This window comes from Haliotis rubra, unplaced genomic scaffold (assembly GCF_003918875.1).
Source record: "Haliotis rubra isolate DU_JTF1 unplaced genomic scaffold, ASM391887v1 Scf2439, whole genome shotgun sequence".
NCBI lineage: Eukaryota > Metazoa > Mollusca > Gastropoda > Lepetellida > Haliotidae > Haliotis > Haliotis rubra.
Genome location: NW_025766491.1, coordinates 22252 through 33264, shown reverse-complemented (window position 1 = coordinate 33264; position 11013 = coordinate 22252). Strand labels below are relative to the sequence as shown.

At 45.3% G+C, this 11013-nt stretch overlaps 7 non-coding genes and 1 pseudogene across 7 annotated transcripts; all 8 read left to right on the top strand.

The window, feature by feature from the left end:
- The first annotated feature begins 309 nt into the window (after positions 1 to 309).
- LOC124278968 lies at positions 310 to 477 on the top strand. The gene has a single exon (XR_006899253.1). It is a non-coding gene; the product is annotated as a U1 spliceosomal RNA (small nuclear RNA).
- A 4174-nt stretch (positions 478 to 4651) lies between these two features.
- Positions 4652 to 4809, top strand: LOC124278966. The gene has a single exon (XR_006899251.1). It is a non-coding gene; the product is annotated as a U1 spliceosomal RNA (small nuclear RNA).
- Positions 4810 to 5256: 447 nt separating this feature from the next.
- LOC124278964 lies at positions 5257 to 5423 on the top strand. The gene has a single exon (XR_006899249.1). It is a non-coding gene; the product is annotated as a U1 spliceosomal RNA (small nuclear RNA).
- A 423-nt stretch (positions 5424 to 5846) lies between these two features.
- LOC124278963 lies at positions 5847 to 6006 on the top strand. The gene has a single exon (XR_006899248.1). It is a non-coding gene; the product is annotated as a U1 spliceosomal RNA (small nuclear RNA).
- Positions 6007 to 7080: 1074 nt separating this feature from the next.
- LOC124278962 lies at positions 7081 to 7247 on the top strand. The gene has a single exon (XR_006899247.1). It is a non-coding gene; the product is annotated as a U1 spliceosomal RNA (small nuclear RNA).
- A 473-nt stretch (positions 7248 to 7720) lies between these two features.
- On the top strand, positions 7721 to 7872 carry LOC124278959 (annotated as a pseudogene).
- Positions 7873 to 8322: 450 nt separating this feature from the next.
- On the top strand, positions 8323 to 8484 carry LOC124278965. Its single transcript, XR_006899250.1, has one exon. It is a non-coding gene; the product is annotated as a U1 spliceosomal RNA (small nuclear RNA).
- Positions 8485 to 8969: 485 nt separating this feature from the next.
- Positions 8970 to 9133, top strand: LOC124278961. The gene has a single exon (XR_006899245.1). It is a non-coding gene; the product is annotated as a U1 spliceosomal RNA (small nuclear RNA).
- The last annotated feature ends 1880 nt before the right edge of the window (positions 9134 to 11013 follow it).

The following is an 11013-nucleotide window of genomic DNA, read 5'->3' as shown; positions in this document are numbered from 1 at the left end:
CTGACTTTGAATATATTCTAGATGGGATCCCATTGAGAGAGCCAGTTGTGTTTTGACTGTCAAGTTGTCTCCCGGTGTCCCTGACATGCGAGGAGAGTTTATAGCAGCTTAAACGTAAATAAACCCTGCCCGTGGTTTTCTATCAGTATTTTTTTCATAAAGTGAATGTGCTAATGTAGTGTCCCGTACATTAAAACACAGTATGAACAAGAAACCTGTCATGGAATATATGTGAAGCGTTGTTTAACAGACACCTGAGTGGGTGAAGCCAGGTATTTACGTAAATGAAAACTGCGGCCAGGGAAAAGCATACTCTACCTGGCATAGCCAGGCTACAGAAAGTGATCCGGCACGTGTGGGTCTGGCGAGACCTTCCATTGCACATCGGTTTTGGTTGATCCCCGCGATCGTCCCAAATGGACGAGGACTCGGTGCGCAATTTATAAGGTGGGACTGCGTCTTCCGCGCTCTCCCTTTAAAAGTACAAAACCAAAAATTAGAAATTTTACTTCTCCTAAACTTTTCCCTCCCCAAAAGTCACTTCTCAGGATGATTGAGAGCCTGCGGAGGGTTTCTATGCTCTAAGCAATTTCTTAGAATGTATGTCAAGCTATATACTTGTACAAAAGAATCTATTTCATTCAACTCTGACTTGAATATATTTCAGATGGGATCCCATTGAGAGCCAGTTGTGTTTTGACTGTCGTTGTCTCCCCTGGTGTCCCGCGATGAGAGAGCGTTTTATACAGTTTAACGTAAATAAACCCCGTTCTGCGTGGTTTTCTATCAGTATTTTTTCATAAAGTGAATGTGCTAATGTAGTGTCCTGTACATTAAACAGTACGAACAAGAAAACCCAGTCTATGGAATATATGTAGCGTTGTTTAACAGACACCTGAGTAAAGCGAAGCCGCGGTGGGATGATGTAAATGAAAAACCTCGCGGCCAGGGAAAGTACTTACCTGGCACAGGCTTTGCCAGTGATCCGGCAATAAAATCTGGGCGAGACCTTTCCATTGCATTAATATCGGTTTGTTGACTCGCGATCGTCCTGTAAATGTGGACGACTCTGGGTGCGCAATTTATAAGGTGGGGATCTCCGCGGCCCGCGCCCCAAAAACAACCAAAAATAGAAATCTTTTATTTCCAACTCTTTTCCTCTCAAAGTCACTTAGATGATTGTTTTTCCAGGGAGGTTTCTTTTATGCCCCATACCCTCGTGGAATGCGCGTGTCAAGCTATATACTTAAGCAAAGAATCTATATTTCAACCAACTCTGACTTGAATATATTTCAGATGGGAATCCCATTGAGGGTTTCAGCTGCGTTTTGATCATCGGGTTATTCTCCCCGCGTCCTTTACATGGATGGAGAGCGTTGTTATACAGCCGCAGTCAAATAAACCCTGTTCTGTGTGGTTTTCAGACAGTATTTTTATTAAAGTGAATGCGCTGAATGGAAAGTGTCCTGGGTAAGACAACAGCATGAACAAGAAACCCCGTCAGCGAATATATGCGAAGCGTTGTTTAACAGACACCCGAGGGTGAAGCCAGGATGATGTAAATGGTGAAAAATTGGCGGGCCAGGAAAAGTAGCCACTTTACTCGGCAATAGGCTTTACAGTGATCCGCGCCGGGCTTAAAAGGACCCTACTGCACATCGGTTTGTTGACTCTTCTTGGTGATCGTCCCCAAACGGAATTTATTCGGCGCACCGAGGTGTAGAACGGCGCCTGCGCCTCCCCTTAAAAACAAACCAAAAATAGGAAATTTTATTTCCAAACTTTTCCTTAAAGTCACTTCAGGATATCAGCTTCAGGAGGTTTTCATGCTCTATAATCTTTGTGCGGCGTAATGCTGGCACGTAAGCAAAGAATCTTATCGAATCCGGTAACTCGACTAAATATATTCTCGCATGGGACCACTGAGAGCCAGCCGTGTTTGACCGGCGTCGGTCTCCCCTGCGGTCCCTGGATATGAGGAGAGCTGTTTATACAAAATTGAAACGTAAATAACCCTGTTCCGTAGTTTCTTCAGCATTTTTCTGGCAGCGAATGCTGAATGAAGGGTTCCGTATTGACAAACAGGTGAACAAGGTGTCCTGGTTGCGGAACATATGCGTAGCGTTGTTTGAATACGGAATCTTGAGGTAGCCAGACGACGGTAATGAAAACCGCATTGGAAAAGCATATCAATCAAGTACAGGCTTTTTGAGTGACCCGCAAGTACGGGCCTGGGGCGAAGAGACCTTCCACGTACATCGGCTTTGGTTGACCTCGCGACTGTCCCCGTTCGTGGGATGACCAAAGTGTGCGCAATTATAAGTGGGACTGTGTTCTGCGCCCCTTTAAAACAAACCAAAAATAAAGAATTCATTTTAAATCCTTTTCCTTCAAAGTTTCAATTTCGGCATGACGGTTTTTCCAGCAGGGAGGCTTTCTTTATGTTTCCAAATTTTGAATGTATGTGGTCAAGCCATATACTTCAAGCAAAGGAATCTGGCTTCAACTCCCTTGACTTTTAGAATATGTATCGGTGATGGGATCCCCCATTGGTTTCGCCGGTGCTGATCGGTCGGTGCCATTCCCTGCGTCCTGGTTAAGGAGAGAGCGCCTTTATACAGCTTAAATGTAGCAAAACCTGCCCCGTGGTTTTCTCTACTGTATTTTTTTCACAAAGTATCGTAAGCATCGTAGTGTCCTGCACAAACAGCATGGAACAAACAAACCTGTCATGGAACATGGCGGAAGCGTTGTTTGAAGGTGACAACGAGTGTGGCGCTTGTGAGATGGAATGGAAAACCTGGCGCCAGGAAAAGCAATACTCTTTCACCCGCGCCAGGCCTTTGGCAGGATCCGTGGCGCCGTGGTCTGGCGAGACCTTTCCATTGCACATCGGTTTGGTTGATCTCCCATGGCGACCGTCCTAAATGTGGATCGACCAAAAGTGACGAGGCGGTAGACCGGTGCCCCGCGCCTCCCCTTAAAACAAACCAGGCAGAAAATTTATCTAAACTTTTCCTCCCAAAGTCACTTAGATGATTGTTTTTCCAGGGGATATGGCTTTCGCCCAAGTACCTTGAAAATGTGTATGTGTCGTCATATACTTAAGCAAAAGAATCTTATTCTTATCCAATCCCGGACTCGAAATATATTTCGCATTTGCATCCCATTGAGAGCTTCAGTTGTGTTTTGACTGGGTTGCCGTCCCCTGCGTCCCGGAGCATGAGGTGAGAGCGTTTATACAGCTTAAATGTAAATAAACTCCTGTTCTGGTGTATTTCACCGTATTTTTCACAAGTGAACGTGCCAACGTGTAAAGTCCCTCAAAAGATAAATAGTAATGCAAACAAGAAACCCGTCAAAGGAAATATATGCGGTATGCTGCCACGACACCTGAGTGCGGAAGCCAGGATGATGTAAATGAAACGCGCTAGGAAAAAGTATACTTACCTGGCACAGGGCTTTAAGCAAAGACCGCAAGGCCAGTCTGGGCGAGACCCTCCATTAAAAATATCGATTTCGGTTGACTTCGCGACCCTAAATGTGGACGACTCAAAAGTAATTTATAAGTGTGGGGACTGCGTTCGCGCTCTCCCTTTGCAAACAAAGTCCGCCTAGAAATTTTATTTCCAAACTTTTCCCCAAAGTCACTTTCTAGATGATTGTTTTTCCAGGGAGGCCGCGCCCCTTTATACCTTGGCGTGCCTGCTTTATACGCTAAAGTGAATCTATTTCATTCAACTCCCCACCTAAATATATTCGTGACATCCTCTGAGGTTAGCCGTGCCTTGACTCTGTCAAGCTGTCTCCCCAAGGTCCCGATACATGAGGAGAGCGTTTATACAGCCAAATGCAACAACCCCAGCCTGTGGCCTTCTATCAGGCATTTTTTCATAAAGTGAATGTGCTAATGTAGTGTCCTGTACATTAAACAGTATGAACAAGAAACCTTCCGTCAGTTTAATTATATGTGAAGTGTTACCAGGACACCATGGGGTGCAGCTCAGACGCGTAAATGAGCACCGCGCCAGGTGGGAAAGCATACTTCACCGCGCTTGTAGCCTTTACAGTGATCCGCAAGGCTGTGGGTCTGGCAGACCTTCCATGCACATCGGTTTGGTTGGACTCCCTCGCGATCGTCCCAAATGTGGACGACTCCGGGTGCGCAATTTATAAGTGGGACTGCGCCCCAAGCTTCCCCTGAAACAAACCAAAATAGAAATTTTACTTCCAAACTTTTCCCCAAAGTCACTTTCTACGACACTTTTCCTGCGGAGGTTTTCATGCTTCCATACCCCTAACGTACCGCTTACATACTTAAGCAAAAGAATCTATTTCATTCAACTCTGACTTGAATTTATTTCAGATGGGATCCCATTGAGAGCCAGTTGTGGTTTTGATCTGTTGCCGGTTCCCCGCGTCCCGACATTATATATGCTTGACATACAGCTGTCGTAAATAAACCCTGTTCTGTGTGTATTTTCTATCAGTATTTTTTTCATAAAGTGAATGTGCTAATGTAGTGTCCCGGTACATTAAACAGTATGAACGTGCTGTTCCGTCAGCGGAATATATGTGAAGTAAGCGTTTAATGACACCTGAGTGGGGCGCAGCCAGACGATGTAAATGAAAACTGCGGCCAGGGAAAAGCATACTTACTCGCACAGGCTTTACAGTGATCCTCAAGTAAGGTTGTGGGCCCGGGCGAGACCTTCCATTGCACATCGGTTTGTTATTGACTCTCGCGATCGTCCTAAATGTGAATGACTCAAGCAACATGGGTGTAGACTGCGTTCGCGCCTCCTAAACCAAAATAGAAATTTTACTCTCCAAACTTTCCCCTTCCCAAAGTCATCACTCTCGTGACGGATTGCTCTTTCCGGTGATGCTCGCCCCGCACCCTTGAATGTGTACGCCGCTTCGCACTTTAAGCAAAAGGAATCTATTCATTCAACTCGACTCGAACATATTCTCAGACGGAACCCGTCGAGGGTTTCAGCCGTGCCTTTTGACTGTCAAGTTGTCTCCCCAGCCCCATGTTTATATACGCTTCAAGTACAGCTTAAAATGTAAATAAACCTGCCCTGTGTGGTGGTTTTCTATCAGTATTTTTTCATAAAGTGAATGTGCTAATGTAGTGTCCTGTACATTGCCGCGCTTAAATCAAAGGAACCGCTAAATGGTATGTAGCTGCTGTTTATCAGACACCTGAGTTGGGGTGAAATGTGACGTGAAGAAAACGCGCCGTGGCGCGACATACTTACCTGGCACAGGCTTTACAGTGATCCGCGAAGGCTTTCAAATTCCAAAGCGACCTTCCACGCATTACCGGCTTTGCCGGATTCCCCTGCGATCGTCCCAAAATGTGAATGACTCGGGTGCGCAATTTATAAGTGTGGGGACGGCAAGCCTGCGCCTCCCCGAAAACAAACCAAAATAGAAATTTTATTTCCAAACTTTTCCCTCAAAGTCACTTCAGATGACGGTTTGGTGAGGCTCTTCGCCCATACCGAATGTGCGTCGCCTGCTACTTAAGCAAAAGAATCTATTTCATTCAACCCGAATCGAAATATATTTCAGATGGGATCCCATTGAGAGCCAGTTGTGTTTTGATCGTCAAGTTATTGTTCCCCCTGCGTCCTGACATGAGGAGAGCGTTTATACAGCCGGAACAAACCCGCCCCAGTGTTTCTTCAACAGTACTTTTCACAGCGAATGCCAACGCAGCGTCCCGCCACAACATGCAACGAAACCCGTCAGTGGAATATAAGGTGAAGCGTTGTTTAACAGACAACCCGGAGGGGCAGCTATGCATTACGTAAATTGTTCCGCAGCCATGGAAAAGCATACCTACCTGGCACAGGCTTTACAGCATCCCGGAAGGCTGTACCAAAGGACCTTCCACGCGCGCATTGGCTTTGGTTGGATTCCCCTGCGATCGTCCCAAAATGTGGACGACTCGGGTGCGCAATTTATATGTGGGGGATCAAAAATTGCGCTTCCCTTTAAAACAAAACCAAAAATAGAAATTTTATCTAAACTTTTCCCTCTCAAAGTCACTTCGTACGATTGTTTTTCCAGGTATGCTTCGGCGTTCTATACCCACGTATGCGCCTGCTTATACTTCGGGCTAAAAGAATCTATTTCATTCAATCCTGAATCGGAATATATCAGATGGGATCCCATTGAGGTTTTGTGCCGTGGCTCTGACCGGTCAGTTGTCTCCCCTGCGTCCCGGATACATGAGGAGAGCGCTCATGTTTTAAATGTACAAACCCCGTTCTGTGTGGTTTTCTATCAGTATTTTTCATGTGCCGGTCGTAGTGGTCCCCTGCCAGTATGAACAAGAAACCTGTCATGGAATATATGTGAAGCGTTGTTTAACAGACACCCGAGTGGGGTGAAGCTTGTGGATGATGTAATGAAAACTGCGGCCAGGGAAAAGGCCTTTACCTGGTACGGTGGGCTTTGCTGGTGGATCCGGGTAAGGCTGTGGGCCTGGGCGAGACCTTTCCATTGCATTATCATCGGTTTGTTGACTTCAAGATCAGTCCCTTAAATGTGACGACCTTCGGGTGCGCAATTTATAAGTGTGGGGATCAGGTTCGCGCCTCTTTAAAACAAAACCAAAATAGAAATTTTTCCAAACTTTCCCCTTCAAAGTCACTTCTTCTAGATGATTGTTTTTCCAGGAGGTTTTCATGCCTCTATACCTTGAATGTATGTGTGTCAAGCCATATACTTGCTAAAAAGAATCTATTCTATCCAACTCGACTTGAATTTATTTCAGATGGATCCCATTGAGAGTTTCAGCTGTGCCTTTTAATTCGTCAAGTTGTTCCCCCTGCGTCCCGGGATACAGGAGAGAGCGTTTATGCTTTAAATGTAAATAAACCCTCGCTCTGTGTGGTTTCTATCAGTATTTTTTCATAAAGTGAATGTGCTAATGTAGTGTCCTGTACATTAAACAGTATGAACAAAGCAAAACCCGTCATGGAATATATGTGAAGCGTGTTGTTTAACAGACACCTGAGGGGTGAAGCCAGGATGATGTAAATGAAAATCGCGCCAGGGAAAAGCATACCTACCTGGCACAGGTTTTACATGCGATCCGCAAGGCTGTGGGCCCGCGAGACTCCTTTCCCATTGCACATCGGTTTGGTTGATTCTCTGCGATCGTCCGCGTAAAATGTGGACGACTCGGGTGCGCACTTATGCGTGGGGATCATGCCTTCGTCAGCCTCCCTTTAAAACAAACCAAAAATAGAAATTTTATCTAAACTTTTCCCCTCCTCAAAGTCACTTCTATTGATTGCTTCTTCCGTGGGAGGTTTTCATGCTCTATAATTGAATGTGTATGTGTCAAGCCATATAATTTTAAGCAAAAGAATCTATTTCATTCAACTCTGACTTGAATATATTTCTGTGATGGGATCCCATTGAGAGCCAGTTGTGCTTGACGTCAAGGTTGTCTCCCCTGCGTCCTGACATGAGGAGAGCGTTTATACAGCTTAAATGTAAATAAACCCCGTTCTGTGGTTTTCTCTCATCAAAGCTCTTTTTCTTATAAAGTGAATGCTAATGTAGCAGTCCTGGGTGTACATTAAACAGTATGAACAAGAAAACCTGTCATGGAATATATATGTGAAGCGTTGTTTAACAGACACCCTGAGGGGTGAAGCCAGGATGATGTAAATGAAACCTGCGGCCAGGGAAAAGCATACTTACCTGGCACAGGCTTTACAGTGATCCGCTGTGGGCCCGGGCGAGACCTTCCATTGCACATCGGTTTGTTGACTTCTGCGATCGTCCCAAATGTGGACGATCAAAAGTGCACTGAGTATGTGGGGACTGCGCTCGCGCCTCCCTTTAAAAACAAACCAAAAATAGAAATTTTACTTCCAAACTTTTCCCTCCTCAAAGTCACTTCTAGATGATTGTTTTTCCAGGGAGGTTTTCATGCTCTTATACCCTTCCTAAATGTTCTACGTGTTGAATCTATTTCATCTCAACTCTGACTTGAATATATTTCAGATGGGATCCCATTGAGAGCCAGTTGTGCTTTGACTGTCAAGTTGTCTCCCCTGCGTCCCGGACAGAGAGCGCTCTGGCGTTGTAGCTTAATGTAAATAAAACCCACCTGTGGTTTTCTCTTATCAGCATTTTTTTCATAAAGTGAATGTGCCATTGTAGTCCTGTACATTAAACAGTATGAACAAGAAACCTGTCATGGAAGAAGTGTGAAGCGTTGTTTAACAGACACCCGAGTGGGGTGAAGCCAGGGATGCCGATGTAAATGAAAATCGTGGGCCAGGAAAAGCATAATTTACCCTGGCACAGGTTTACAGTGATCCGCAAGGCTGTGGGTCCGGCGAGACCTTCCATTGCACATCGGTTTTGGCCGGACTTCAGCGATCGTCCTGCAAATGTGTACACCCCGGGTGCGCACTTATAAGGTGGGGACTGCGTTCGCGCCTCCCTTTAAAAACAAAACCAAAAAATAGAAATTTTACTTCCAAACTTTTCCCTCCTCAAAGTCACTTCTCTAGATGATTGCTTCTTCCAGGAGGTTTTCATGCTCTATAAATTCTTGAATGTGCATGTGTCAAGCCATAGTACTGGCTACAAAGAATCTATTTCATTCAACTCTTTAATTTGAATTTATTCTTCAGATGGATCCCATTGAGAGCCACAGTTGTGTTTTGACTGTCAAGTTGTCTCCCCTGCGCCGTCCTGACACATGGAGGAGAGCGTTTATACAGCTTAAAATGTAAATAAAACTCCTGTTCTGTGTGGTTTTCCTATCAGTATTTTTTCATAAAGTGAATGCCAACGTAGTGTCCTGTACATTAAAACAGTATGAACAAGAAAACCTGTCAGCGGAATTATATGTGGAAGCTGCTGTCAATGACACCCGAGCGGGGTGAAGCCAGGATGATGTAAATGAAAAACTGCGGCCAGGAAAGCATACCTTTACCTGGCATACAGGTTTTACAGTGATCCGCAAAGGCTGTGGGGTCTGGCGAGACCTTCCATTGCATGCCATCGGCTTGGTTGATCTCGCGATCGTCCCAATGTGGACGACTCGGGCGCGCAATTTATAAGTGTGGGGACTGCGTTCGCGCTCTCCCCTTTAAAACAAACCAAAAATAGAAATTTTATCTAAACTTTTCCCTCCTCAAAGTCACTTCAGATGATTGTTTCTTCCAGGAGGTTTTCATGCCCCATACCTTGAATGTGCATGTCAAGCCATATAAATTTAAGCAAAAGAATCTATTTCATTCAACTCTGACTTGAATAATATATTTCAGATGGGATCCCATTGAGAGCCAGTTGTGTTTTGACTGGTCGGGTTGTCTCCCTGCGTCCTGACATGAGGTGGAGAGCGTTTATACAGCTTAAATGTAAATAAACCCCTGTTCCTGGTGTGGTTTCTTCTCTCTATCAGTATTTTTTCATAAAGGAATGGGTGCTACTCGTGAAAGCGGGTCCCGGGTGGCTTACTTAAACAGTGCATGAAATTCGGGCGAAACCTTGCTCATGGAAACACGCAGCCGTTTAACAGACACCCGAGGGGTGGAAGCTTTGGTGGATGGATAAATGGAAACTGCGGCCAGGAAAAGCATACTTTACTCGGCATTGGTGGGTTTCTATGAAAGGATCCTGCAAGGCTGTAACGGGCGGAGACCCTTCCACTGGGTAATACATCGGTTTGTTGACTTCAAGTGATCGTCCCAAATGTGGACGACTCCGGGTGCGCAATTTATAAGTGTGGGACTGCGTCTTCGCGCCTCCCTTTAAAAACAAAACCAAAAATAGAAATTTTACTTTCCGAACTTTTCCCTCTCAAAGTCACTTTCAGATGATTGTTTTTCCAGGGTACTTTCTGCCTCTATACCTTGAATGTACCGCTTCTTTCATATACTCTAAGCACCTTACTATCTAACTCTGACTTGAATATATTTCAGATGGGATCCCATTGAGAGCCAGTTGTGTTTCTTTGACTGTCAAGTTGTCTCCTGCTATGTCCCGGACATTACGAGGAGAGAGCGTTTATACAGCTTAAAATGTAAATAAAACCCCTGTTCTGTGTGGTTTTCTCTCATCATGTATCGCTAAAAGCGAACGTGCCAATGCAGTGTCCTGTACACTGTTTGCGCTGGCAACAAGAAACCTGTCATGGAATATATGTAAAGCGTTGTTTACCGCATTAAACGTTGAGTGGGTGAAGCCAGGATGATGTAAATGAAAACCGCGGCCAGGTGCCAGCATACTTACCCCGCACAGGCCTTGCCAAGGATCCCGCAAGGCTGTGTGGGCCCGGGCGAGACCTCTCCACTTGCACATCGGCTTGGTTGACTTCGCGATCGTCCCCAAAATGTGGACGAGACACCGGTGCGCAATTTATAAGTGTGGGACTGCGCCCAGCCTCCCCTTTAAAGTGTCCCAAACAATAGAAATTTTACTTCCAAACTTTCTCCCTCAAAGCCACTCTCAGATCATTGTTTTTCCAGGGAGGTTTTCTATGCTCTATACCTTGAATGTGTATGCGTGTCAAGCTATACACTTAAGCAAAAGAACCCTGGCTCTCTATCTTAACTCTGACTTTGAATATATCTCCGTGATGGGATCCCATTTCAGAGCCACAGCTGCGCTTTGATCGCCAAGCCGTCTCCCCTGCGTCCTGGACATGAGGAGAGCGTTTATACAGCTTAAATGTAAATAAAAACCCCGTTCTGTGTGGTTTCTATCAGTATTTTCTTCACAAAGTGAATGCAAGCTAATGTAGTGTCCTGTATTACTAAAACAGGCAGGCGAAACAAAACCCGTCAGCGGGAATATATGTGAAGCGTTGTTTAACAGACACCCGAGCGGGGTGAAGCCAGGATGATGTAAATGAAAACTGCGGCCAGGAAAAAGCATTACCTCTTACCTGGCAATTGGTGGCTTTCTACAGCGGACCGCAAGGTTGTGGGGCCTGGGGGCGGTGACCCTCTCATTGCATTATCGGTT